Genomic DNA, 25671 nt, shown 5'->3' with positions numbered 1-25671 from the left:
CTGTGAGTTTATACTGGGGGGATGGAGTACAAATACAGGGTGAGGCTCAGCTGGCACCAGATAATTTCTTTGCTGGTAGGTTGAGAAAAGTGCTTGACAAACACATAATTTATATCCTAATATATTGTATATTTTACTATATAGTATATATAGTAATATATACTCTTTTGACAATATTGTCTTTACCATTATTTTCTGTTCTGTTTGTTCTTCTTTCTCCAAAAGTTACATTTAATGAAAATGGGCTGCAGTTTTGGTTTCTACTTTGTGGATACAGGAGAGTTCTGACTCAATGTTTTATATTCAATTTTCTTTACTGCTCTGTATTTCACAGACTGCTTTTGATTTTATTAGCTGTATCACCTTCTCTACATACAGAAGTCACATGAATTAAGCAAAATGTGTTCTTTGGTTTTGGGATTTAGGACAGGAAGTGAGTTAGGCCAACACAAAAGAGTTACCAGTGCAGAGGCACAGAAGATACTTAAGGCTGTGAGAATTAAAAGAACATGGAAATTTTAAGGCATTTAAAACTTGCTGAGTTTGGGATGAAAGGCAAGTGATGCCTTGGCACAGCAGCTGTACTGAGGAGATCCTGGCAATGGCATTTTGGCCATCCAGAAAAAGCTGTGCTCTTCCTAAAGACACTGTGAGCCCCATCCTGCCTTCCCTCCATCTGGAGCTGGTTCATCCTGAGTCCTGCTTAAACAGGGAGCAGTTACAGGATGTTTTACCTCCAGCTAAAAATCTGACCTGAAACTGGTACTGAAAACATATTTAATGCAAGGCAAGAAAAAAGTTAACATCAATTTACTGAATTGCTGTTCTTCCTTCCCAAGAACAGGAAGAATCTACTCTTTAGCTGTGTGCTGTTTATTTGGAGAGGTACTAAATGGTGATGAAGGAGGATGGAGTGCTTGCTAAATACTGCAGAGATGCTCCAATAGCAGCCTGAGCTTCTGCTCACATCTTACCAGGAGTGCAGAATAGTACACCAGCATGGCTTAAGATCTTAATAATTCTTCTAATGAGCTGAACTGGTGCTCAGCTTGTCTCCTTTTCCCTAATTTTGTGGACCTAAAATCTGAGTATAAATCAGAAGTTGCCTGATTGCCTCTCATGGTATTTGTTTTTCACTGCAGCAAAGCCATTTATATTGTTGAATAATAAAAATAATGCTAGAGCTGATATATCTTATTAGGCTTCATATCAATGGAAGTAATGTTGATCAAACCTGCATTTCAGCCCAAGTGGAGGGAATTACAAAACCTCACTGTTTGTCATTGAGGCAGCCATCATGTTTGCTAATTGGAGCTAATGATTCCTGTAAATTGGGATACAATTAGTTTGGATTTGACAGCAGAACTGTTGGGTGTTCAACTGGATGGAGCTAATGAGAAATTCTAACTGTGATTATTATGGTTTATCCAAACAGATGCTCCTACCTTGCCATAAAATCATGGTCATGCATTCTCCTTTCCTCAGAATTTATGTGTTAAAATTAAACAGGTGGATGTGACAGGACACAGGGAATGGCTCCCAGTGCCAGAGGGCAGGGCTGGATGGGATATTGGGAATTAGGAGTTGTTCCCTGTGAGGTGGGCAGGCCCTGGCACAGGGTGCCCAGAGCAGCTGGGGCTGCCCCTGGATCCCTGGCAGTGCCCAAGGCCAGGTTGGACATTGGGACTTAGAGCAGCCTGGGACAGTGGAAGGTGTCCCTGCCATGGCAGGGGTGGAAATGGGTGGGCTTTAAGGTCCCTTCCCACCCAAACCATTCAGTCATTCTATGATTCTAAGAAAAATATGCTGATTTGGTGTAATTAAGAACATACAGTAATTTTTTTTCGATTATTTTAATAGCATTACTTAATTTATTACAGGAATTCATTTAGTAAAGGTCATCCTGCTTTTCCATTTGCAGTATGTTCATGCAATAATTACATACTAACATAGTAATTGAAAATTAGTTATTCTCAGCAAAATACTCAGCAAAGGCTTGTGTATGTGATAATCTTTTCTCACCTCACTTGACTCTTTGCACAAGGTCACTGACATTCACTGTTGGTGGAATTGTGTTTATTTGGTTGTTTTTTTTTTTTTTTTTTTTTTTTTTTTTTTTTTTTTTGTGGGCTGTTTGGTGCATTTTGAGCTGGGTTGATATCATGTATAAATGATGTGTGATAACCTTCAGTTTCCTAAATGGATGTGTAATTCTTGGAGTTTGGATCCTGGATATTAGCAATGACAACTTGAAAGGCTGCTGTGAATAGTTACACAAAATCTGCTCTTTCAGAAAATGCACTTGATAACCTGGATTCAGGGAAGCATTTGCAGATATAGGACCTGAAAGTGTGTGAATTTGATCAAAATGTTTTAATCTGAAATGAATATTTATAGTGCTTTGTCAATATTTGCATAGCTTTTATAATGGCTCATGGGTGTATCAGACTGTTTTCATTTCCTTACCATGGAAAAAGAATTAATTACTTGGGGCAAGTAGCTAAATAAAGACAAACTTTGGTCTCAGGGGGTTGGAGTGAGGTTCTCATCACAGCTGATGGCTGAAGTGGTATCCAGGAACCCAAGGCATAGCTGTTCGTCTCTGTAAGGCAGAGCAGTGAAATCCACGATTCTGCTTTTAGTCATAAAATCACAGAACCATTAAGTTTGGAAAAGCCCTTTAAGATTATGAAGCTCAACCAGGACCACCACCATGTTCATCACTCTGAGAAAACCCTCAGCATCCCACCAGAAACTGCCACTGCTGTAGGGTCCCCCACTCAGCCTTGCTGTTCCATGCTCACAGTTACTTTTACATTTGTTTGTGTTGTCTCCAGATCCAGAAATGAATCAGTCTCTTTTTTTCCTACTTAAAAAATGTCAATGGACTCAAGAATCTAACAAGCCTTTTTTCCATCACACTGGGGCACTTAAAATGGTTACATTGTTTCCCTCACCCCAAGATGAAAACGGATTTGTGGGTCTTGCCTTCTGTCATGAAGTTGAGAAAATGTGGATTTAACATCAAGTGCTTGTAGGAAAAATTCATTATAAAATTTTTTTCACAATTACCAGCTTTTAATTAAAGCTGTCCACCCTTGCCATTAAAGGCATCAGAAAGTTTGCAGCTAAGCCTTCCTGATGGTTTTTTAATGCATGAAACTTATTTTTAACCTTTTCTTGATTTGTTGCAAGCTGATGCTTTCAGGTCTCTGATGCCATTTTCTCTCTGACATCTGAATGAGTCATACAGTGCCTTTTATTCATTGTTTTGTTATTTTTCCTGTGTTGCTGATACATCTTTTGATCTACCTGGCTCACAAATTCTTAAGCTTGTAATTCAGCTGCAAGGTTAAGCATGTAGCCTTAGACTGTTTTCACTTTCTAATTTTTATTTACCTACTCATGTGAGCATTTAATTAATACTTTCCAGTTATTTCCACCAAGGTCACCAGATTCTTCATACCCTTCTGTAGTCAGGACTTTTCATCATTGTCCAATTCAGCTTTTAAGTACAAATCTCTCCTAAGTTTTAATATTTGTTATGTGGTGACCAAAAAATCAGTGGGGTTTTGATTTTGTTTCCTCTGGAATTACTGGAACTTTCTCAGAGTAACTTTCCTTTTCCTGGTTGTGATCACTGCTGATAACTAGATTCTGAAATTCAGCTTTTACCTTCCCTTAACGCCTCATGCATTTTATTATTGAAGAGTTTAGAATAAAAGGTAATTTTGGATAAAGGTTAAATGTAAGCGGCTAACTTTCAGGAAATGTCAACTTAATTTTAGCAAGATTATAAAACCTTTTTTTTTGCAAAGCTTTAGAAGATGGGATGTGCTCTGTTTCTTAAGGGCTGCACAATCTCCAGCATTTTTGACAGTGACCTCTCTAACCAAATTTGGATGACAGTTTGGTTGAGACTATGAAAGTTGGATAAAAGTAACTTGTCCTTGAAGTTTTATGCACATTATTTTTATGTCCACACAAATTTGTAATGACAGAAGTTTGTCCTCTGACTCATTTTAAATTTCAGAATGTTTGATTATTTTCCAGCCTATAACTGAGTTAAAATAAGACCTATAAGGAGCTTCCCTTCATCTGACTGACAGCACAGGTGATGCACCCAGACCCTGCCTGCTGCCAGCTGATGAACCCCCAAGGAAGTGCTGCCTCTCTTCTTTGAACTTCCTTATCCAGAGGTTTTATTTATTTGTGCAATTTACTTGTTAGAATTAGACATTTTTGCTGTTCTCTCATAATTTCTATAAAATTTCTGTATCCATCTCAGTCATTCATATATTAATTTCTTATAAATGTTTCCAGCAAAGTAACCTTGGGTTCCTTCTGAGGCTCCAAAATGTTGTTCAAAACCAGAGGTGTTTGTCTCCTCCTGGTTCATGTTAGTTCATGTGTTAGAGTAGATGTTAATTAACGGAACATTTTATGAGAGCATAATTTCTGGATCCACTCTTCATTTTAAAAATGAAGAGTCTGCTTGGGACGTGGAAAAAAAAAATAAACAGAGTGGCTCTTGCATCCTTGTTTCCCGTGCAAGATCTTCTGTCTCAGCTGCTTAAAGTGCTCATTTTAAATATTGTGCTATATAATTAACAGACAAGATTGTAGAAGGGAAAAGAGTGGCAGGAGCTTTTTTGGCTGTGAGCTGCAACCACAGAATCCCAGAATGGGTTGGGTTGGGATCATAAAGCCCACCCAGTGCCACCCCTGCCATGGCAGGGACACCTTCCACTGTCCCAGGCTGCTCCCAGCCCCAGTGTCCAACCTGGCCTTGGGCACTGCCAGGGATCCAGGGGCAGCCCCAGCTGCTCTGGGCACCCTGTGCCAGGGCCTGCCCACCCTCCCAGGGAGGAAGGGAAGAATTTCTCTCTCATATCTGCTCTAACCCTGCCCTCCTTGAGCTTCGTGTTACAGGAAACCAGCAGTGAAGGAAAAAGAGGCTACACCTTGCCTTGGTCCTTCCCTGCCTGCAGCTGGGTCAGGTGTGTTCCCAGTACGGTTTTGAGGAAGTTTAATATGTGTGCTGCCCTTTTTACATTATTTAAGACAAACCTCAGCTCAGCTCCTGATGTGCAACGTATTTCTTTTAGCAGCAAGACCTAACAAGTGTCAGCCGGGGAGCCGCTGTGCCTTTACTAGCAGCTGACTGACAGCAATGAGAGCTGAAGAACACGACAAAGCCTTGCAAATCCCATTTTTCTGCCTTGCAAATGCATCTGTACTGCCACTGAAACATGCTGAAAACCCAGTTAATTTCGTCATGTGGTTCAAAATGCAAAGGTTCTGTGTCCTTTAAGTATGGGCAATAACCTTCATTTCAGTGCTCAAATTATCTCTTCTTGTCTCCCCCTCTTTAAATCTAAACACATATCAAATCTGTTTGATCTGCAATGCCAGATCAAGATATTATTTGCGTGGAAGGCAGTAGAAAACAGTGTGAAGTATCTCAGTATTTCTCAATACCAGCTCAGTGGGTAAGCTGCTGTTGCTTTAAAAATATAATGTGAAAACTATAAGGAGAAAAGGTTTGGATTTGGGCCAAAAAATTCAAAACCTTTATGGTGGATTAAACTGTTTTCCAACTAAATACTGCTTTTCTCTGAAAAAACCCATTCCCTCACGCAGCTAAATACTGCCATATGTTTAAATTCTTGCAGGCCTCCTAAGGCTGACCCAGAAGAAATGTCAACAAATGTTTGTGAGTCCTTGTGGCCTTGTAACATTTCCTTTAAAAAGTGACGAATGGAACAGCAGGAGCTGTAACACTCCCCCAGAACAGACATATGAAGGCATATGGCTGACATGGGAGCCTGCTGGCTCTTCCAAGATTGCTGGCTTCGTTTTTAAGGATCCTTTTTTTTTAATTCCTCAAGACAGCTAAACTTGTCTCTCTGTTTGGTGAGTTGCTCTGTTCTGCTCAGAGCTGAGTTTGGGATGCCTGGGGTCCTGCACAGCCCCTGCTGTGCCATGGGAGAGCCCCCAGGTTGTTCCTAAAAGTGGCAGATGGGGAAATCCAGGGAGGGTGAGACGTGGTGGCTCCAAGCTGGGGATGTCCCAAAGGATCTTCAGGCAGTTGTGTACACCCAGGAGCTTGGGTAGCTGGGAAGGTTTTCTCTGTAGAGCATTAACCCCGTGCAGGCTCTGGTTTTGACAATCAAAATAAGTTACATTTGCTGAACAGTGCTGAATAGTTGCACTTAACTTTCATTGCAGATGTGGGTTTATTACTACTTAACTAAAAGGTTTGACTTTGCTGATATGGGGGAAGATCTTTAAGTGTACAGGATCTCAAGTTTTTTCCAAGTCAAAATGATTTAATTGTACAAAGCCATTAGACTTCCAGTAGAATTTGTGCTCAAAAAAATCTTTGATGCCTTGGATCACTTTTCTTCTTCCCTGTAAATATCCTTTCCTCCAGTTATTATTGTTAATCAATTGAAATATTCCTGTGCTGTACTGAAGTAACTCCAGTCCTAGAAATCTCCAGGGCACAAAGCAACCAGAAGGCAGAAACCAGCTCCACAGCTCAACTTCCAGCTGCCTGTGCTTCATCTTCCTGATAATGTGCATTTTCCTCCCTGTTCCGAAGGCACTTGGGGACATCTGTGTCCATAAGTCCAGCTCTGCAGGTTTTTGCATCTCAGAGGCTGCCCCAGGCAGGCTGGGTGAAATTGTGGATTATCACATAGAGAAGGAAGAGCGGTGTGTGACTGTGCCTTGGGTACTTATCCAGATTTCTTTCTCCAATGAAATACTAGGTCTTGCTCTGCAAGTTGCGACTTTTGGTCATTTTTGTCTGAGTCCTTTGTACTGGATTTGTGGATGTACAGTGCTTTAAACACTGAAACCTTGACCTTTTGAGTTATAGCAGTGGGTGTTTCTCAATACCACAAGATATTTCTTCACAAAGTATTTTGGAAGATAATTTATGTAATTGCTCATAAAATTATACTGTCTTGACTTCACAGTCCCCACCAGTGGGGGGACTGGTGAAGTTTGTTTTCTCCAGTGTGGCTGGGACAGTTTCTGTGCCCTGAAAGGTAAGAACATAAACCCAGCCTTTTAATAAAATGCAAACTATAAAAAGGAAAAATCCGACATTTAGTGGACTTTTTGTGGCTTATTTCTCATGCTCTCTTTTTCTCTGGGTACTCCCATTACAGTAATAAGAAAACAATTATGTAAAAACAATTAACATCTTGCATGAGATTGACAGAATGAATAATTAGATTTCTTTTTTTGAAAGGGAGTGAGGAAGCTTATTGCTGTTTGAAACCTCTCAAATGAATTTTGTGAAGTGTTCAGCCATAATTTAGCATGCAGAATGCTGTCTGTTAGAAAGGGCTGCAGTGTAATTATCATTTCTGTGACCGCAGAACCAGCGAGGTGTTGAAGCTGAGTTGTCCACACTCTCAGGTAAACTCCTTAGGGGGCTTGTTTCCCTATAACTCAGGTTGACACTATCTGAAAACAAAATAACAGGTTTGTTTAGCCATGTTGAGCTGTCAAGTACTCATAAGTCTCACGAACTCGAAGCTGATAGCACAGACACGAGTGTGTGTTTATGTTCTCCAAGTGGAGAGCTCACCAAATTGAACATTAAGTGTGCAGACAGCCTCAGTTTGGCTCGGTTCCACAGCACACATATGGAGAAAGGTTGGCTCCCTGAAGAAATAATTATATGGCCATCTCATTCTGGGTTTAGAGTATCTCAGCATTGGTTGTGAGAGTAAATTGCCTCCCCTTGCTGGCCATTCCCAGATCCGGGAGTTAGTTGCTGTCTCCAGCTCCTGGAGCTGAGGCGCAGAGCCCGTGTTGACAAAGCCTGCTGGTGGCAGATGGCACCTCAGCCCAGCCCAGCCCCACCACGGTGCTTGTTCCCGTGCCAGGGCTGGATGAACAGCTCTGAGCACAGCCCTGCGCCTCGGCTTGCCCAGCGCCCTGTGGGCTGGGCACGCTGTGCCCTGCTAAACACATTTATTCAGCTTCAGCTCAGCCTGCAGCTTGGGCAGGAAGAGCTCACATCTGCCAGCAATGCACCATGTAGACGCTCCCAGCAAAACTGCCCAAGGCCACCCAGAAGGCTTCAGTTATGGCCTGGAACATTCTTCCACCCCTGTCCAATTCAATTGAGAAGGAAAAATGTTACTGCTGTATGAAAATTATTTGACTTATCTATTTTAGACAAGCTTTTAGCAAATAGGCTTTTCTGTGCTTTTGGGGAGAGTCACATTTCTGCAGAAGGTAAAGTGACTCCCTTATTATAAAGTTATCTTTGACTTTATTAGTAATTAGAATCATGGAATCATAAAATTATTTAGGTTGGAAAAGCTCTCCCAGCCCATGGAGTCCCAGCTATGCCTGATGTCCACCCTGTCCTCAGCCCAGGGCACTGAGTGCCACCTCCAGCCTTTCCTGGGACACCTCCAGGGATGGGCACTTCAAACCTCCCTGAGCAGCCCCTGCCAAGGCCTGAGCACCCTCTCCATGGAGAAATTCCTGCTGCTGCCCACCCTGAGCCTGCCCTGGCCCAGCCTGAGGCCGTTCCCTCTCCTCCTGTCCCTGTTCCCTGGGAGCAGAGCCCAACCTGCCCTGGCTGTCCCCTCCTGTCAGGAGTTGTGCAGAGCCACAAGGTCCTCCCTGAGCCTCCTTTTTCCAGGCTGAGCCCCTTTCCAGCTCCCAGTGAGGTTACTTCCATGCAGTCTTCCTTTTTCTCTAGGGATGTTAACACTGGGCACTCCTTGCTCAGTCCCAAAAAAAAGCCATTGAAACTCAGGGAGTATCTATGCTTCTGAAATCTGGTGAAATAGTGGAGACAGGTTCTCAGCTTTCGACCAGTGAGGGTTTGTTGCTTTGTTAGTGTTGTCTTCTATTGTTTTTGTTTTGTTTTGTTTTGTTTTTTTTTATATGATGCTTTTATTTTCCTAATTATATCCTCTTGTTGGTTGAATATAAATTTACCACATGATTGCCAGGGGTATCCTGGAGCTCATTTATTATTATTTAAAGAACTGCCTACAGCACCTAGGACTATCTCCACCAGGCAATATCACTGACAAATACCAGCAGGGATTTTTCCCTACTTGTGCATTTTCTCTGGAATATGCAGAGCACTTGCTCTGTTATTGTTTGGCTGTGTGTGTTTCTACTTCACAACCATCGTTTGGAAGAAACCTCCTAATGCACTTGCTTGTAGCTTGCTATAATTACACCACAGAAATTTAAAGCCTTGGTCCTCTTTGGGCAGCATAATGTTAAATATTAATGTTGTCAACTATTCTGGTACATTTTGGCTGTGAACTTTGGTGTTATGAACACTTCATTGTCTGCTGCAGCTGAAATACAGATATGTGCTCAAGTTACAGCTCCAAGAATAGATGGGAAGGCAGGTTAGCAAATAACAAAGTAACTCCATAAAAAATATTAGTGTATTGTAATTTCTGGAGTGATATCCTGAAATGATGGGTGGTGGAAAACCATGTCATCCTTGCTATAAATATTGCTGAAATTCTGCAAAACTCTATTAGTTGTGAGTAGGAACTGCACAGCAGGCATCAAGAAATGCTCCTAGTACTTTCTCATCTCCCAAGTTCTTACTCACTGATATTGTTTTTAATAGATATTTCCTAAAAAATATATACATAGATATAATATACATAAAAATATATGTATCTGTATATATTATATAGACACAAATATATTATATTATGACAGTATCAAAGTATCAGTTGCTCAGTATTGTTCAGTCCTGAAAACTGAAATTACCAGTTTAAAGAGGATTTGGGGTTGTTTTCCTTTTTGAATCAGTAATGTTTATCTTGTCTGTCTGCACTTCTTTAGGCTTTCTTTTGTTATCATTTAAAGACTGTTTCATGGACAAATTCATGTGCTTGACATTGCCTTGTCCTTGATTGAGAAGCCAAGTGTGTAATGTCCTTTGAGGAAACACAAAAGGAAATGAGGAAAAGACAGTGATGAAGGACAGAGACAGAATGGCTTCTGGGTGACCCTAAAATGAATTTACAATCCATTTTCCCTTCCTGCCACCCTCCCTAGATCTAGACAAGCTGTGACCTCTGGGAGTCTGGGAGGAGAATGGAATAGGAATAGGCAAAGGGATATATTTGGTCCAGAAATAAGACTGAATGAAACTTTTTTAAAAGCCTTACAAATGTTTGAAGAGTCATTGCAGGGTTTGCAATAGGGTCCCCAGAATGAATAATGAATCTTCCTGGGCTGACAGAGATATTCAGTGAGTTGAATGAGGCTCACAGAAATTCAGAAACATCAGATCTCTGGGGTGGCTTTGAACAACTCCTCTTTTCTTTATTTATTAATAAAAGGAAGAAGGTAGGAAAAAATGTCCCTGAGACCAAAGAATTCTGTCTCTCTTGAGACTCTTGGACAGACTCTTAGATATTCTCCTTTATGGTATCTCTGATGTCCCAGAATTATTCTTCCTTGGGCGTCTCCAGTGGACCTGGAACCAGCAGGATGATTTTGTAGAACATTTATATAAAGATTTTTCCAAAGGTTAGTTGAATTTATTTTCTGTGCTGAGTGTCCCCTACAGCTTGACTAATGGGGGCATTCAGCATATACTTCAGTGGCTCTCAATTTTTAGGATTTCTTTTCAGGTCACTAGAAGAGATTGATAAAAGAGAGCAGAAGAAAGCCAGAGGAAAGAAATCGAGAACGGCCTCCTGAAAGCTAATATAAATAGAGCACCAAATGCTAGTGAAAACAGCCTCTGCTATGGATTTGCTCTAGAGGAAGGATCTGGCCATTCATGTTTAGTGGAAAAAAAGCACCAAAGAATAGGAAAATGGCAAGGGGAGGACACAAACCAGAAAAAACCCCAAAACTGTAGGGGCAAATTTGCCATAAAAATTTTTCAGTGCTGACAAGCTCCCAATCCGTGGTGTCTGACATCTGCTGCCAGTGGAAGCTGAGCTCCAGTGTGACTCAGAAGGCTTCAGAGCAGCTCTGTGTGCCTGCTGCACTGGCAGGAACTGATTTGGTATGCTCTGCATGTAGAATTTGCTTTTCCAAGAGAGAATATATATGAGCCTTTTACTGGTAGCGGCTCAAGAACAAAGGTTTGAGAGAATCTGTTAGACAACAAAAATAAAAAGTCAAATTTTTAGAGTACAAATGAAGTGCTTTTCCCACATGTAGGTAATTTGAATTACATAGTGTGGTACATAGAAATATTTATTTAAGCATGAAAAACTTGTATAATTTTTAATTCATATTTATTTACATGCATATACATCTGTATAAGTGTGTATGCACAAAAAGTCTGTAGCTGCTTGCTGTGGATCCAAAATGCTTCCAAATTTAGATTTTAGAGGAAGCACAAGGAAATTGGAAACATTGAAACAGAGGGCTTGATTTATGATATTTAAAATGACAGAACACACCTGCCTGCAGGTCTCCCAGTCCACTTGTATCCCTGGTACCTGGGTAGGATGGGACTGCAGCAGCATGAGGATAATTAATACAGACTTCACCCTCCAGGGCCCATCGTTTGCCTCCAGGCCCTTGTGACCCAAAAGCAAGAAAAAGCTGATAAAGTCATATTGTATGGGTGAGCACAGGACTGGGCACTCATGTGATTTGCAGAAGGCTTTTGGAGAGAGGTTAATTTGTTCCTTGTGAGCCCATACGAACCTTTGCTGTCCTGCTGGGTAATTTGGCCTCAGATGGGTGAGATTTGGGCTTTAGTCTGCAGACTGTTAACATTCTGCAAAGCACTGAGATGTGATTTTGTCTCTTATGAGAGCACAGAGCTGCTCTGCTCCGGAGCTTCCTTTCTGCCTGGTTTGTGCTCTCCCAGCTGGGTTTTGAGGTGGCAGGTTTGGCAGAGCTGCTCTGCTCTCCTGGTTCCCTGCCTGTGCCAGAGCAGTGTGGGTGGACATGGGATAGGAGCACCAGAGGAAATATTTGGGCAGAGTAAAAAGTCAGAATAGCTCATAAGAAAGCGAAACAGGCTGTTAACCTGCTTAGAACAGAACCTTGTTTGTGCGAAACCTCTGCAGCTCTTGCATTTTGTCCTTCTCCCCTGTGGCATCCCCCTCAAGTGGAGACATGCTTTCCTTCTGGACAAAGGTACAGGGCTGTACAACTTTTTGAGTCAAATTCTGGTTCTGATCCTCATTTTATGTCAGGCTTCTTGGGTTGAGAACAGCTCCTGCAGGACTGAGCCCTGTGTGTGGACACAGGCATTAACACTTCCCTGCCTCGGAAGCAGAAGCAGCAGAACTGACCTCAGGGGCTGCAGGGTTGTGGTGGTAGAGGGACAGTGTGTGCTCCTGTCCCTGCTGCTCAGGAGTGAGCACAGGGCAGGGAAAACACCCCCAGCTCTGAAATCAGAGTTATTTACCCTGCCCTGCCAACAGGCGTGTCTCTAGGTGTGTGTGGGGAAGGCAGGTTATCCAAATTGCTCTTCTATGCCTTCTGCTGCAGTTCTTGCCCTTTGCTTTGTTCCATACGTTTGCACCTGACCATCGTTCAGCACAAGATGGGGAACCCTTACGTGTCCATGTCCACACAGAGACCTTGGTTGTGCTGCTGGTGTCAGCTGTGGACATTAATTAAGTGACAGCCTTAATTACCTAAATGAACTTTGAATTTGGAGCTGCTTTCAGTAGTGCAGTTGGACAAGGAGTCCTCCAGGGCCCCTTCCCACCTGAATTATCCTGGGCTGCTCTGTTGATTGCTAACTGTGGGATTCCCATTGCTTGGCTCAGCTGCCTGGAATCAGAGGGAAAAACAGTTTCTCCTGCAAGGTGATTCCAAGCATGAGCTTATTTAGTTACTAAGATAATGACTAGCAAAGGAGCAATTGTTACACAGCCAAGGATGCTCACCCTGGTCAAGGCCCCCAGATCCGAGTTCTCCAGAAGGATTAAGTAATCCCTGTTGTACACTAAGACTTAAACCCCAGTGCAGATCCATTTTTTTAATACCTAAACAGAGATGACTCCATATAGAAATACGGTGTTGTGCTGTGGGGTATAGTAGGCCTAGAATAAAACTCAGAGAGCTGACAGGAAGCAAATTTTGTTGAAGCTGTGTTCCTTCAAAATGCAAATTGCAGAAATGATCATAATAATTTCATGCAAATTATATTTATACAGATGATCCAGCTTCAGGAGAAAGGGGAGTTTGGGCAGTGCCTAGCACAGAGCAGCAAACACCAAAAAACAGCATTGGGGAAGTCAAGTTTAAACTTTATTTTAAGACAGAACTTATACCTACATCTTTAGAACAGTTAATTATTCAGTGAGGAGAGACGTGAGAGAAGAAATCAGGAAGCTCTGCACCCAAACAGCGGAGATCCTCAGCTGGCATGTGGGAGCTCTGAGTTCCAGCCTCTTTCCTCTGAGTTTTATATGGATTAGTGCATTTTTCAGAGGTGAAATGTTTTATAGTGTGCCTTTGCTCACTTTCAGCAATGGCTCCAAGGTTAAGTGACGTGTGGCAGGTCCAGACTGCAAATTCATGACAGAACCATGGAAAGCTCACATATTCCTAAACCTTTGTGATTGTGAGCTCAAACCTGATCATTTTTATTTTAAATTACATTGGCTTCCTTTCTTTTTCTTTTCTTTTTCTTTTTCTTTTTCTTTTTCTTTTTCTTTTTCTTTTTCTTTTTCTTTTTCTTTTTCTTTTTTTTTAATTTTACCACTATTGTTGTTGTTTATTGCATACATTCTGAATATTTAATATGAGTAATCTGTTTCATAGGTTATGAATACCTGCATTCTTTGTGGTCCTATAATAATTAATCACAGGGGGGAAAAAAAAGCCCTTCAGCCACTCAGTCCATTGGCCTGGGCTATGTAAAAAACCTTGTTCATGTATTGGATTTCAAGAAGTAGTTTATGGTCAATAATTCAGTCAAGCAGTTTTGACTTCTCCAGGTTTTAATTCAGCCATGCAGATGTCTCTGGCACTTTGAATATGATCAGCACTCTTTGCTTGAGCAATAATTTAGATTATTAGGGTTTTTCTTTAATCATTGTGTGTGGTGTCAGTTGTGTTTCCATAGGCACTTCTCCAGTAAATTTTAATCAAATAATCATTTATGTGGAAACCTGAGGCAATGGAGTTCTGACTGTGCTAGAAATGCTTTTTGAAGTGTCATATATATGGAATATTTTAATATCTTTCATTAATTTATGTGATATTTACCAGAATTTTCATTGGGCTTGAAAGGAGTTGCAAGAATCTGGCACCATTTCATTTCAGAAACTCATCCCTGATGCTTTTGGATTTCTCAGTAAGTGGGACCTAAACATATGTAGTTAGAAATCCACAGTTTAAATCCTTTTAAAATTGTGAGCAATTTGTCTCTATTTCATTAAACTCTCAGATATGCTCCCAAGTTTATTTCTGGAACTGCTCTTCTGTAAATATTTAATTTTAGGGGCACAGTGGATATAATTTGAGATCTTTGTGGATTTCTAATATTTTTCATCTCTTTTGATAAGAGTAATGTACCTGGGTGTTTTTTAGAGGGACAAATGTGTTTGCAGCACATCAGGAAAAGGGAAAATGAAAATAAACAGAGGTTTGGGGATGTTTTGGGTTTTCTCTGCATAAATCTCATATTTTGCCTGCACCTCGATTGTATTGGTTTATTCACTTTGCCAAACGGCCCACAAAGCTGTGAATATTTATTTAGTGCTGTTCCTAATCGTTTTGGTAATAGGGAATTATTTGGGTACAATGAAAGACATTTGTAAATGAAGCAGATAAACTCTTTGGCAGACAAGGAGCGTTTTGTCCAGCACAAGAATTCTATTGTCCACTGCTTTAGTTGTCAAGTGCCTGGGGAGCCCAGGATTTATGATGATGTTACAATGGCCCTTTCAGAGGGTACTCTAAGAAGCTGTGAGATTCCGTTCCTCTGCTTTTCAGACTCCCAAATCTTTTTATGGTGCGAGGACAATGCCGGATTCAGCTGCTGGCCAGGCCCGTCTCCCATCAGGCGTTGTGCAATAATTGCCAGAGTGACAATGGGCCGGGGCTCCTGCCCCGCTCCCAGCCGCATTTCCAAACTGCTCCGCCTGTCACTTTGCATCAACCAGCCCTGAAGCCACAGCTTCTTTTGCCCCATAAAGTCTTGTTGGGCCGTGTGGTTTAAAGAACCACTGTGGCAAATCTGTTTGAAGCATTGGAACTGTTTAATGGATTTTTTTTTTTTTTTAAGTTTTCTTGTAATTGTAATTGGACTTTGAAACAGCCTTCTTTAAATACAGCAGTTGCGGGGAGGGGGGGGCCTTGGCTTTTCACCCTTTTGTAAGTGTTGTAAAATTATTAGAACTCCTGAAGGCATATTTAGCTGCAGAGAAAATAGGAAGATAAAAATGTTATACAGTAAGTAATAGGTATCTGATAAATTAAATGGTAATAAGAAATAAATAGTATCTGACCCCTAAATATCAATTACTCAGCTAAACTGTTCTGCCTACAGTCACAAGGATGGAAATAGTCTCAAACCATGTTTTTAATGAAAATTAACATCTAGAGGAGTTTCTCCCTGCTTGATGTTAATATGAAGATTTATTTACTTCTAACACTGGTTAATGCTGCAAAAAGTATCAGTTTGTAACCCCTGATATTTGTTGCAATGCAGTGTGACTGCAGAATAGAGGCTGTAACTGGCAGTGAAATGATTATTTGTTATTTAGTATCTATTATTCTTTAAGATGCTTGCAGCCCAGCCCACTCCGTGGTCCCCTGATTGGTCCCTTTACTGGCGGCCAGGAGGATGCACAGGGAGAAGTTAATGGAGCTGCAGGCCAGGTTGGGAGTGGCAGTGTCTGTCATCAAATCTCTGAAGCTTTTAAAAACAAAAGAAGAGCTTAAAAAATTGGATGATAGGGATATTTAAGAGGATATTTTGAGAAGTCCTTATCCAAGCAAATTCAAATGTCTCAGGCATAAAGGAGTCCTGAGCTGCAAAGTCATCCATAAATATGTTGTTTTCTGTAAAGATATTGAATCAATTCTCAAAAGGAGGGAGTTTATTCTGTTTCAGTCATTCATATGAATTGTGAATTAGTTCAAAAGGGTCCTTTATGAAAAAAAAATTGCAAAATGAATATATTTCAAAGTGGCATAGGTACTTCATAGCATGAATGTGTGGACTACTTTTAGCAACCAAGTGCTTTTATATTAGTGGCTCTGTCATCACACAAATCATCACTCCACAGAGCTTAACCTTAGCAAGATCCACTGTCAAGGAATGTGCTTATATGGCACGTGTATCCCAAATTTTTACAAAGGACTCAATGTATTTGCAGTCCTGAGAAGCCACAGAAGCCACATGACTTTATTTCTTCCTTCGATGGAGCAAGAGTGAAATATGTTTGTGCAATACTGAATGTAAAATAGCCAATCAATGCTTGTTTCCTTTTCAACACTTGTGCTGGGAACTCTGAAATGCAACCTGTGCTGCTGAACTGGGTTTTTTGCAATTAAAACTTGATTGGTTTAACAGGGGTGAAAAGTAGGTATAAAATGAAGGATTGATACAGATGATGTATCTTCAACAATTAAGCACTACAGAAAATTACTGACTTGGATCTATTAGCCCAAATTACAGAGGCTATTTTTTAATAATTGGTTCTAGAAATTTGCAGTTAATAAATTTGGAGGTACTAGGGAATCTAGCCTGGTTTCCTTGGCTGGAATGGATCTTAGTCCTAGAATACAGTTAGGGCTGTTTAAGTATCTATCAAGGTCTCAAATGAACCTCAGGAATGCAGTGTCTGCACCCGTAGGTAACAACAGATCACACTGAGTATTTCCTTTGCATTCAGTCACATTAATTATATTTTATCTATATTTTACTTGTGTGGGGACATTGTCAGAAACACCTGGGATGATGAGATGTGAAATTATGAGGTGTGAGGATGACTGCTCTGGGAAATGGTGACCATCATTAATTTACCAATTTAAGTTCAAGACTTGCCATGAGAAATGATTCAGCAGGTTTCTTTTTGTTTTTGCTCCCTTTGTCCAGGCTGATTCAACTTCCTGCCCCATTTGTGAAAGAATTGTAACCATTGAAACAGCTGTAGATGAACTTCTTACAGGCAGAGGCACCTCTTACTTGTTTGGGGTTTGTTTTTTTTGGGGGGGGGTGTTTTGTTTTGTGGTTTTGTTTGTTTGTTTGTTTTTGTTTGTTTTGTTTTGTTGTTTTTTGTTTGGTTTGGTTTTTTTGTTTGTTTGTTTTTGCTTCAGATGTTTTCTCCTACGTATTTTTTTCACTACTGTAGTGGCAGTTCCACTTCCTAAAATAATCTTCTCCCTTTGCCATCATAATGATAAACCCACTAATTTTCTAATACGCCTTTAGAGCACTTAGAAATGTTCAAAGCACATCTTGCTGGTTAATGGCATCTGCAGCTGTTCCTTTTTTCACTACAGTGTGTCTGGTCTTGGATAATGTTACCAGAACAGATTTTTTCCATAGATAACACAAAAGATATGTGAAAGAATTTTGATATGGCCTCAAGCATTTTAGTTATGGGAACACTGTAGCAAAAGTGAGTCTTAAATATTCCAGGTTGGACGGGGCTGGGATGGTGGAAGGTGTCCCTGCCCATGGCAGGGGTGGCACTGGGTTATCTTTAAGGTCCTTTCCAAACCTGGCCTTCTGTGATTCTAGGTAAAGGCTATTTATTAATTATAAGTAGTATTTAATTTCTTGTCTTTAGACTGCTGTGGTAATTTATAGGCCAGGCTTCAGTTTCATTTTTTATGGTCCCACCAATGGTTTGGATTTCAAATGTCCTTTTTCCTTCTTTGCAGCCAGAGCTGAAGTAGTGGCTGAGTGGCAGCAGAGGGCTGACAGGTGTCACAGCTCCTGAAGTGGCATTTCAGATGTGTGGAATATGCTACATCAACTGGCAGCAGGTTTCCAGTGGGTGAAGGTAAGTCCTGCACCCAGCCCTGTGATCTCCTGAGGGATGTCAGGGATCCATGACTGGGACATTGCTTCTGCAGTGTCTACAATGTTTGTGCAATATAAGGAACACTTCTGCAGGCACTGATCCCTCAAAGAGTTTAACCAGAATTCCTGATAGCTGTCAGCTGTAGGACACAGACCATCCTTCTCCCTCTCTACAGTACAGTTTGATAAGGGACATGTTTTGAATCCCTGTTGTTGAATTTCTTGTTTTAAATATCAAAGTATCACTTGAAAATCCACAGCAGTGGAGCACTGAAGAACAGGAATGTAAGAATTTTTCTGATATTTAGTTTACAGCTGGAAGTAATCAGTCAAACAGGTTCATACTTTCCTTATTCTAGTGAGTGCTTAATTCCACGTTTGGACTCTGATATTCTGAGCTCAGTATAACTGCTCAGACTTGGGTTGGGAAAGGACCTTCGTGGTGACCCTCAGGCTTCAGAGAAGGTGGTAAGTGTGGAAGTACAGAGTGTGGGAAACTCTAGACATAAAAATAGTTGGATCTGCTGCTCTGATGCCTTTAATTTTTCAAATTCCCTGTGACTTTCAGTTGTGCTGTTGCTCTGATTCCACAGAGGTGAGAATTGCTCACTTACAGGAGCGTTCATTGTTTGTTTCTAAGTTTAACACAGAAACAGATTAGGTGTAATAGATAATAAATAGCTAAACACTATCATTTTTACAGAATCAAAGACATGAGCCCACCTGAATTGTGTGGGATAAAAAGTACCATGCCAGGATTTTAAAGCTCTTTGTCTTGCTGACTCATTCACAGTTTCTACATTCAATTTGCTCAGGTCCTGCTTAACAGATGCTCCATTTCTGTGAAAATGTCCTTAAATGACAATGATCTTATTTCTGGCAGCCAAATGGACCAACACTTCAACATCCTTGTGAGCAGCTCTATGGGATGTGTGTGTGTGGTGTCCTCAGATTTGGAGAGGGGACTGCAGCAGTCAGGCTGGGTGACACCAGCAGCACTGGGTTGAATTAACTCCTGAGCAATGGCAGAGGCAGATTCTGGTCCTGTCTGACCACAAAAGCCATATTTTGCATCAGTGCTCAGCCCTTGTTCAGATCCAGTTTCTCAACAGAATGATTCTAAAGAGGGTTTGGTTTGAAGACTTCCTGACTAGGTTTCAAATTCATTCCTGGGTATCAAGAAGACATAGAGAAAAATATCTGAAGTTACTTCTGCATGTCTCTGTTCCATGCACAGTTACATGAATTTTTTCACCACTGTTTTGCCTCTTTTAGCATTTTCTAATATTTCAGTTCATGGTTTAGTTCAGGCCCCTTTCTACTCCATTTGTTCTTGACTTCAGAGCTACTTCTAAACGGACTTAATTTTTAGAAATTAAATGACTGTGAGGAATATGCTTAAAGGAAAACAGCCCATCACTCTCACTAGTGCGTGAGATAAGTGAATTTTAACTGGGCTCCTACCGCAGTTTTATCTGACAAAGTGTTGTCTTTTTTTTTCATAGACTTCTTTGCATTTCAGAGTTAAAGCAAATAATTTGTGAAAGAAAGCTTCCTGCAGAGAGACTGTGGGATGTTCCCTCTGCTTGGAGTGTGAAGTGTCTCCCTGCAAAAGAGGAGGAACAAGAGCTGCTTTTGTTGATTATCATGTAAACCTATGACTCCATATGCTTCCTAAATTCTCTTCCCTTCTTTTGAAGGATCTTTCTTAAATTACTTCCAGCTGTGCTTATTCAGGAATGCAAATTTCCTGTTACAGTATCTGGATAATGACAAGAGTTGAGAAGGTAAAATATTCATGTTTAACTATTGTTCATGGAACAAAGAGCAGTGGGGCAGACAGCAAGGCCCTGCTGAGCTGCTGGGGGCTGTGACACAGCCTTGGCTCAGTGACTACAGAAGGTGACCAGGGAGCTACAGGAACTGGGAATATCCTGACTGGACATTTTCCTCCTGTGCTGCTTGGATTTTAGATACTGAATTTCAAGAGAGACTGAGGGTAAGCATAAGAGATACACTTCCCTATGATGATATTATTCTGTAAAGCATCCTACATGAATAAAGGGTCCTCAGGACCCCAAAAAAGAATTCTCTCATAGAATCATAAAATCAGGGACTCCCAGAATGGGTTGGAAGGGACCTAAAAGCCCACCCAGTGCCATCCCTGCCATGGCCTGCCCACCCTCCCAGGGAACAATTCCTTCCCAACACCTGACTGAATTTCTCCTCTGTGAGAGTGAAGCCCTTGCCCTTGCCCCTGGCACTGCAGCTCCTGGTGCAGAGCCTCTCTCCACACTCCTGCAGCCCCCTCAGATCCTGGAAGGCTGTGATGAGCTCATCAGATGGGATGAGAAACTGAAGTTCACGTCCTGAATATATAAATTAGTGCTGTATAATACATACTTTGCCTCTTTCATATGTAATATTCCATTCTTATGTAGAAAGACCATAATGGGAAAACCAGGCTGTTCCTGATGCACAGAGCAGGTCTTGGAATGAAATTCCTCTATAGTTTTGTTTTTGCACAGATGGCACGTGGAAAGAAAATTAATTTGCACTTCGAATCCCTGTCCTGCATGTTGAACCTGGCCTGTAAGTCAGAGCAGAGTGTTCCCCCTCCAGCTGCCTGTTTTATCTGTCTCACATCTTCACTTTGCTTCTCTACAAATATCCACTTCTGTAGGTTTTTAAAACCTGAATTTTGAATTCTCAGTGTCAACCCAGAGAACAGACACTCAGTGTATCTGCAGGATTAGCTCATCACATGTATTTTAGGATGGATATTAGTATTCTAAATGAAATAGACTCACATGTGAGGGCAAAAGCTTTGATTTTAGTAGGATGACACTCCAAAGTACAGGGAATCTCCAGGTGGCTCTTAAAGAAATGCCTGAGAATGAACTGTTAAGAAGAGTAAGTGTCATTTTACATAGTCTGTGCAATGAGATGGAGTCTGAATTTATTACTTCTGTCTTTTTGGTTCTCTTCAAGACCTTATTTGAGCTGAAAAACCTTTGGAAACATTTTTGGGATAATTATAAGACATATTCTGGTCACAGATACCAAAGAAGAATGATTATTTTGTTAGAAATTACAAAGGCTTCAAAGACATCAAGTGGGGAAATACATTGACACTATCCTGTCTCTTGTGGTCTCAGTACTTACTAACATGGACATTTAAGGTTTTCCTATCTGCTTTTTAATAGACAATTATTTCCATGTTGCCTTGAAAGAATCTTCAATGTAGAAGAATGCTGAAATGAGTGATTTGTTTTTGAAAACAATTAACATGTACCTGAGCTGAAATTCAGCTTTTTGTGTCAAAAAAAGTTTGTTCCTGGTTGAATCCTGAAATAACTGAGTCATCAGAGACTCATCCCTGCATTTTCCAGCTTTCTGGGGAATCCCAGCCATGCCTGGGCTGCAGGGTGCAGCTCTGGAGCAGGATCTGGAGCAGCCTGGCTGGGCTAAGGAACCAGAAACTCCTGAAATCCCCGCCCCAGGATGAGATTCCCAAAGGAACTTGCACTGCACAGGCTGTAGAGATTGGCCAGTAGAGGAGAAAGGACAGTAAAAGATTGATCCATTGACTGAAAAACTCCCCAAAACTCCAATCATTTCTGGGTCAAAATAACCTCAAATACTTGGAAATTGTGCTCTGATACAACGAACTGGCAAAAGTTCCACAGTTACTTCAAAGGTGAAAAGTGAGAATTAAAAGCTAAATCAGAGTCTTTCTGAAACAATTTTAATGGGAATTTCTGGATAAAACTGTTGTCAGCTTTAACAATAAATACATAAATATACAGTGTGTATATATACACACACATGTATACCTATATACATACATACATATATATATATATATATATATATATATATATATATATATATATATATATACAGTTGCTCACTTTGTGTTTTAATAGTGATGGTGAGGAGGAAATAATAGCATATTTAAAATTTCTACTATAGTGTCTCCAAGAAAAAATACACATAGCCAGGGCTAGAAAAATAAACCCAAGAAAAAACTACATAGTTTGCCTTTCACATATATATTACATATGAAAAGATGACTGTGCACTCAGCCTTTCAGGGTTTCATATGCAATAAAAGCGATTTGAATTCTGCTCAGATGTTAGTTTGCTGTCTCAAAAATTGACATATTCTGTATGCCATAAAATAAATCAAAATTTAGTGTATTTAATTCTTTTGAGCGTTTAACCCAGCCAATTACTACATTGTTAGTCACAGTTGAAGAAAAATTTAAGAATGTATCTTGCAGGAACACTTGCTGATATAACCACGCAGCAAATGCAGTTTCTGTGGCTTTCCTCATCTGTGTAAACACTAATAAAGACACACAAGTAGTGATTGGTAAAATCTAATGCAATGCAAAGGTTTTTCCCTCTCCATTCCTGACAACCTGCATTTGCAACCACTCAGTTACTTTTATTTTAAAATGGCTTTTCAATTACATTCTGCTGCTGTAGGGGAAAGCTTTTTGACAAAGGCATGACATAAACCATTTCTATTGCAGCTCCATCATAACTCCTACAGCTAAACTAGACTGGACAGTTAATTAAAAAGAAAAATTAATAGTACAAGGTTGTAGGGAAACAATAACAGATTATGACTGGCCCGTGGCAGCCCACTGAATTCATGTAGTGGAATAAAAAGGATTCCCGTCTCTCATAAATGAAGGTTTGTTACAAAGTTTTAGGTGAAGTCTCCCTTTACAGGAAAAAGCTGTCCAGTTTCTGGTCTATAAAAGCAATACTTGTAATTACTGCAGGAGAATAATGTGGATTTTTTGGGATAGAAAGCACCCATTTGATAATCATTGAATGCATAATAATAAACATAACATCAAAGAGAATGGCATAGAATACAACACACTAAACAGATACCTTAAAGCAAGAAAGTAACCCTCTCACTGCTGGTCACAGTCAGGAGGGACAAAATGAGAATGGAGTCAGGACTTGATCCTATTTTTTTCTTATCTAAGGTAGCAACTGCTCTAGACCAGGCTAAATTTGCTAAATTCAGTGTGCCAAAGCCAAAGTGTTTGTCATTCCATGGCAATTCTTTCAGGTCTGCTGCTGCTACCTATGTAGCATCATGCGTGATTTCTCTCTTGCTTGAGGCTGTTCTTTAATGTGGTTTAACTCGTTCTCTGACTTGGTGCAACCAAGTCCTAAAGCCTCCCTCTAGATGGGAGTGCATATTTTCCCCAATTTCTTCAGGGTTCCATGGCTCAAATTTTCTGTATAATTCTGGTATGTGTGGCAAGCAGACAGACTCAGACTTTAATGCTGTAATCTGAGTTTCATTATATTGATGCTATAAATTCCTGTCTCAGAAGATATTTCAAAGAATATGGGCTCTGGGATGCATTACCCGTTTCTTTTGGCCAGTAGCCACAGCCTCCTGATGAATTCAATGGGATAATGGGAGAGGCCAGGAAAGGGGAAGTCTGAGCCAACATAACATTTGGAATCAAAAGCAGGACTGACCCTGAAGGGTATTTTCTGGTTCTGTTTATGAACATGATCTTCCTTTAGAAACAACAGCCTAAAATACTGAATATTCATGGCCATGGGGTCTGGCCCCCTGTACTTTTGCAGCTTTATCCCTTCTTTTACAGGAGAACTTGGCCATTTGGCCTCCAACTCTCCCGTCTCTCCCCCGAAAACAGAAAAGCAGATTACATAAGCTGCACAGCCTGGCCACTGTGAGAGGCCTCCTGGCCGTCCTGGCTCGGGTTCGTGCCATCAGCTGTATTTTGTGAACCAGGGCTGCACTGAAGCAAAAATAACCAACCAAGCCAAAGGCTCTGCCTTGACCTCCCAAGCTGTTCTCATGCTTTCTTACTGCAGGCAGCATGTGTGAGTTGCAGCACGCTGGGTAGAAGATATTCCCTATTTAATCCAGGAAACGTGCTCACACAAACATTTAGCACTCACTAATGAGCTGTTCATCCCAAGGCTGGGAGCCAGCTGCAACCTTCACTGCTCTGCTGTCCTGTTCATGAGCTCAAAGGTGCCACCTGTGTCTCCTGTCCCCCTCTGCCATGTGTGAGGCCCAGGAGAGAACAGCCCCATCCCAAGAACAGGCTCACCCCAAAGACAGCTCAACAGAGACTGTGCTGTGCTCTCTCCCAGTAAAGCCACTGACTCACTGGTTATCACCCCTCTGCTGCTCCCAACATCAGCAGAATGACACCAAAGTTGTGTGTTCAATAAATGGAATGACCACTTTTCTCCTTGTAGGTCTGTAGTAATTTGATTTGCTTTATATTTAACAAATACAGAGATTGTTTAAGTGGGAAAACTTACCAGCAAAGAATAGAATGGTAATGACTTTTTAACAGCTGTCAAAACCACTCTCCCAAGCAGGGGCTGGTGCTCTGTTGGGTTAGGGTTACTCAGGTTACCTCTGTTCCCCACATGCTGCTCCCTCTGTTTCCTCTGCACAGCTCACACAGGGCTGACACATTCCCTTTGTCCAGCTGAGTGCTTTGCCTCTGAGCAGTTGTGGAGTTACATCCAGGTCTCAGTCCAGAGTCCTTGAAGTCGCCACCAGTTTAATCTGCTGCAGCTTGTTGAGCTCATCTAACCCAAAAGAACAGAAATTAAAAGCCAAGAACGTTCTGCTGGCCTAAATTCTAAAGAGTCTAACCAAAGAATTATCAGTTCTGCCACACTGAGCTCTTATACAAGTTATGTACAGTTAAAAGTGGTGCACAGGAGCTTCTCAGTCCCTGCCTTTTCCTGATGGAAAGGAACCATCAGCTGCCTCAAGCAGAGGTCTTGAGGCAGGATGGGTGTGGGACCTTATCACAGAGAACTCAGGGATGGATCCTTCTCCCTGGACCCAGAGCCATTGTTCTCTTTGTAACATTATTTTTCCAGTCACTGTTAAGTTTGCAAACCTGCTCCTCAGGCTGCGCTTCCCCCTCAGCTCTGTAGGGCACATGGCAGCAGGTGTGGCTGTGAAAGGTGATTTTGTGGGTGTTGAACAGCACCCTCTGCTCCCTGTGCTCTCTCTGAGCTTTGTGCAGCTCCCAGACGGCAGTGGTTCCACGGCTGAGCCGTGGGGAGCAGTTTCCAGCCCCACTATTCTCCAGTTTTCAGATCTCCTCTCTCCTCCTTTGCTGTCTCCTGGCTGCACAGGTAGTTCACTGTGTATGGACCAGAGCATTATTATTTTTACCCTTTCATTTCAAACATACACAAAAACTCACTGTGTTACAGCATGGAGTCATCCTGAGTGAAGCAAAAAGCCCAAGCAAAACAGGCAATAGCCCTTTGGTCCTTAGATAACTTCTTACAGCCAAATAAATTAACCAAACCCAAGGCCTGGGCAGGCCAAAAGCTGATGCTGCCTAAGAATCCAGCTGGGTCCTGCTGCCTGTGCTGGCAGCTCATTCCAGCTTGGGCATGTCACAAACAACGGCGACACTGTCCTAAGGGCTTACAAGGTGCTGAAATTTTAAAAAGTTCACATTAACATGTGGAAAATTATGTTTTACACTATTTATTTAAGCCCCATTATTAAATAAGCATTTAGTAAACATTCCTATTGGCAATTTCATTCTTACACCATCATTTGTTGGGTTTAGTTAAAGCTGTGTTTGCAAACATAATACAACTGCCTGTGCGTGACCTTCCTAATTATTC

General features: G+C 41.1%; 1 protein-coding gene across 3 annotated transcripts in view; it reads left to right on the top strand.

The window, feature by feature from the left end:
* The window catches only part of CDH11 (cadherin 11), an 82932-nt gene that overhangs the window by 22334 nt on the left and 34927 nt on the right, over positions 1–25671 (top strand). For all 3 annotated transcript variants that reach the window (XM_053952887.1, XM_053952885.1, XM_053952888.1), the window contains one exon: positions 17848–17969. The gene's annotated coding sequence lies outside the window, so the exon portion shown is untranslated. The remainder of the gene's footprint in view (positions 1–17847; positions 17970–25671) is intronic.

Source organism: Vidua chalybeata, chromosome 11 (genome assembly GCF_026979565.1).
Source record: "Vidua chalybeata isolate OUT-0048 chromosome 11, bVidCha1 merged haplotype, whole genome shotgun sequence".
NCBI classification, from domain to species: domain Eukaryota; kingdom Metazoa; phylum Chordata; class Aves; order Passeriformes; family Viduidae; genus Vidua; species Vidua chalybeata.
The sequence above is the reverse complement of the archived record's forward strand: the minus strand, read 5'-3'. Positions and strand labels throughout refer to the sequence as shown.